The 4,174-nt window shown below is 41.3% G+C and overlaps 1 long non-coding RNA gene across 1 annotated transcript; it reads left to right on the forward strand.

Moving 5' to 3' along the window:
- The first annotated feature begins 553 nt into the window (after window positions 1-553).
- LOC123966156 lies at window positions 554-3,466 on the forward strand. The gene is made up of 2 exons (XR_006823908.1): window positions 554-3,106; window positions 3,260-3,466. It is a non-coding gene; the product is annotated as an uncharacterized LOC123966156 (long non-coding RNA).
- Window positions 3,467-4,174: the final 708 nt, after the last annotated feature.

Raw genomic sequence — 4,174 nt, forward strand, 5'->3', positions numbered from 1 at the left:
CATTGTTTATGATTGGAGTTGAAGTTAGAGCACATCTGCAACGTTAAACAGGGCGTTGTGTATCATAAGTATTTGCCACTCTCAACGCCATGAACAATTAATAGATCAAGGGAAATTATAGAAAATGGCACAGCATAACGTGAAGCTAGCTTACCAAGACGAGTCTTCATCATCCACAGAGCCACATGGTTACGTGCCTCCTCTTCTACATGCTCCGGTGTTGAGATGCTGCAGTTCACAACCTTTTTGGCTGAGTGAAGAGTGAAATGCTACCACAGTCTAGATGTTTTAGGTTGTGAAGGAAGTTGTCTCAAGCTCAAGTGCCTTCTTTATAGAACACACTTGAGGACAAATCAAAAACCAAAAATAACTGAATTGTACAAAACTTATCTGAGAAATGTTCTGCAAAACATGACTGGGAGGGTTTGAGTTACCAAGAGCATGTGTTCTGACTTTGCAAAAATATAGAATTATATATGTGCATATAATCAGTCTACAGTTAAGACCAGAGGTCATTTCAGTCATTGTCTTGGCACCTTCAGATAAATTCCTTTCTTTCCTATGCCAGGTGTTCAGTTATAATATTCATAACTCCTGAATGAAGTACTGAAGTATATCTTTGTTGTGTTTTGTAGCTGCTGCAATCATTCAGGTGGAAGATGAGAGCACTGGAGCAGTAGAGAACATCATAGTGAAGAAGGAGGATGGCGATGCCTCTGTAGCGACACCGCTGGAGCAGGGAGTGGCCCTGACTGTGGAGGGGGTGGGGCTAGACGGGGAAGGGGTGGAGACTGTTGAGCTGGCTGTGAATGAGGAAACAGCGGCCGCTGCTGCCAACGGAGATCTGACACCAGAGATGATCCTCAGCATGATGGACCGGTGAACAGAACAGCCACACGCATGTAGCCGGACTATGAGTCAGATTGGCAAATACACATTAACATTTCCACATCCTTGGCCTTCACCTGATGTTCCATCTGTGTGAGCTTTTAAAGGCAGCCATTTTGCCTCCATTGAAGTGGCTGCAAAAATGGTGGCAGCAAAAACAACCATGTACAAAGAAGGGAAGCTGCATGTAAATACTTAGAAAGTAACTTCAAATCCATGTACATCGACCTGCATACTGATGTTTGTGGGACACACACACACACACACACACACACACACAAAATACGCAATCCCACTGCACATACTTGTGTCATCTCCACATCATATACAAATATTATCAAGCTAATTACAGACTACTCCCTGCTCTTAAATGCTTATTTTCAGTTTGAATGTCTTCTGAATGAATCATTGTGGATTTTGTTACTTTTTTTTCTACCCAAAGCCACATCCTGTGTCAGTCTGTGCCGTTCATGTTCAGCTCCTCCTCATGTTGCTCTGCCAAAGGAGACATTATTTGGTCGACCTTCACTTTTCACTTTGTTTTTCTTCTGGCCTGCTTGCTGTTCTCTTGCAACCATGCTGATTTGGCAAATTCCAAGCCTTTCTATGTGTATATATAGATATAAATGTAGTATTTCCTAATGAAATGTAGTACACGGTACTCAAGTTTGCCTCTGAGATACCACTTGCTCTCAGTCATATGATGTGTATATTTTTCCCCCCATAGTATGATTTCCGCCTTGGCCTGTGTAAACACAGGGTCAGTGTTGTGGTGTTAGTATTTGGCTGTTTGTATATGGAGGCTTTTATCGTAGGATCAGAAGGATTCTTCTTTATACATGAGCAAATGGGCACAGGCAGATACCGTCAAATGAATGAAGTCAGTGAGTCAGCTGCCCAGTTCACCACCACTCAACCTTGTTTTAATGGAAATCCGCCCTCAGTCAACTCAGGCAAATTAAATACTTGAGGTTGCTGCTAATTTAGTTTCCCAGCACTAACATAGTTTGAGATGAAGTTCATTATCAGCTGTTTCCCCCCCTACCTATCACTGATCCCTGCTGGTGGGTACAGATAAGTACAGATAATCTTGATTTAGGTGGTAGAATATTGTAATATAGTTGTGATTTTGAACATTCCAACTACTTTAATTAATATGGAATTATGTCTATGCATCTGAATCAGTTCACTTGAAGTAATCAGCAGTAATAAACTCCAACATGTTTTGCAAGCTAATACCAGCCACCCCCCACAGCAATCCATGATCACCAAACATGGTTTGCATGTAACAACATTTTAAACCCTTTGCTTTTTGATTTCTTGTGAACCATTTTTAATGTATTTAAATGGCTGACTTTGACATGTGTTGGTTAAAAGTTTTTTTCAGTGTCATACCTTGTCCTCCACGCCCTTAGCCTGTAAAGGTGATTTGCAGAATGACCTTTCCATTGTGCTTTCCTTCCACAGATAAGCTCTTCTTAACCAAACTGAACTATCTGAACCACTCGTGTTTCTGTCTGTATTCTGTTGCTCATGACCATTTTGGATCTGCTCTGATACTGTTCTACGTTTTTCATGTTTGGCCATTTTGCAGTTTCTGTGCAGTTGGTTCGGTTCAGTGGTGTGACAGAAGCGTAGTCTTATTCAGTTTAACCTTTTGGCCCAAAGGTGTGAGATTAGTTTGACGTATAAGGAACAAGAGCTTTTGGAGAATTTGCTGAAAGAAAAAACAGTTTGGCAACCATCTAAAAGCTTTAATAATGTTTTTGATTGGTGACAGTTTTTAGAAGCTCTGTATTTGTTTGCTGTGCTATGTGACTTAATTGGGTAGTCCAAATCAGCCCTGAACTGAGGCCCGTTTAGCCCAAGTCTTGCAATTCCAGTAGCCCTGAGCTGTCGGATGGTGTGCATTTGCAGCTGATACCAAGGTGTGTCTTTACCTTGGCCCACGCCAGTCACTCCAAATCAGAGCCTAGTTTTCTTTACAAAAACACAGGATTAGGATCAAGGTTAGAACTAAATGAATCTTCATGGTCAGAATCTCAACAAATCATATGATTTGAGTCTTCTGAAGGTGTGAATCCTTAGACTAGGGCTAAAAGCTCTGCAGTGACAGTTTGACCACAGGTTATGATGGTTGTTATGTGGCCTTCCTTCCAGGCTGTAAGGAACCATGGACACAGAGATAGCAGTGCCAAGATACTGATACTAAAAGAAGGTATGTGAGGAAATCAGTGTTTGTACATCAGATTGACACTTCATCATTCAAAAACCTTTCTGTGAGTGCACTGCTGTGGTCTGAGGTCTCATTCTGTAAAACACAAATGAGCAAAATGTTTTGTTATCAATCTATCATGTTATTGTTCTGCAGGAGGACGGATGGAAGATGGATGTTCGACTGTTCCCATAGCGACAGTATTGTTTTTTTGTTTGCACATAGCTTTGCTTTGTTTGTTTGTTTTGGCAGAAGAATTGAGAGAACAGTTTTAAGGTGGTTTTAACCACATTACTGTTTTAAGACCAAGAAAACAGATGAGGCACTGTACAGCTGATGAAAAATAAAATCCTCCTAACGGGTCCACGACTGCTGCACCTCTCTTCTTTCTGTTAGCAGTACAGCTGCGGGCGGGATTTTGTGTGGAAGATGGTTTAAACAAGCACAAAAGCATTTCATCCCATTGTTCTCTTTCCAGGTCACTACAGCCAAATGTAAGTGGTAGAGCTGGGAAAAATAGTATCATGCTGTTTCTCATGTTTTACACAGAGGAGTATGGGGTTGTTTAGCTCAAAAGGTATTTGTACTTTAATTGAGTATTTCTTTTAATGCTACTTTTCTATACACTACATTTCAGGGGGAAATAGTACATTTACTCCACTCCATCTACACTTTTGAGTCACACCATAGTTATTCAAATCTGTATTATTTTTATTGGGTGTTAATTCTGGAAATATTCACAATGTATGTTTTCCTAAAAAAAAAAACACTTATTGATGCGATTGGTGGTATTTAGCTTCCATCTTTCTAGCATTGTATTTTAGCTGTCATGACTGGATTCCACTAGGCACGGCTGTGTTACGTTCCGGCTGCCACACACAGCTGATCATGGCCATTCTAGATGATGCTCGTGAGTCTACCAGACAAGCTGCAGCGTCTTTCAGAAGTGTCTCTCTGCTCTGCTCTACGGATGAAACGCAGCAAGTCAGTTTTTGATGGAAGCCGGGACAAGCTGCACAGAGCAGATGTAACTGGGTCACAGACGCGACAATACAGCGCCGTGCTCAGTGT

This window comes from Micropterus dolomieu, unplaced genomic scaffold (assembly GCF_021292245.1).
Source record: "Micropterus dolomieu isolate WLL.071019.BEF.003 ecotype Adirondacks unplaced genomic scaffold, ASM2129224v1 contig_12810, whole genome shotgun sequence".
In the NCBI taxonomy this organism is placed as follows: Eukaryota; Metazoa; Chordata; class Actinopteri; order Centrarchiformes; family Centrarchidae; genus Micropterus; species Micropterus dolomieu.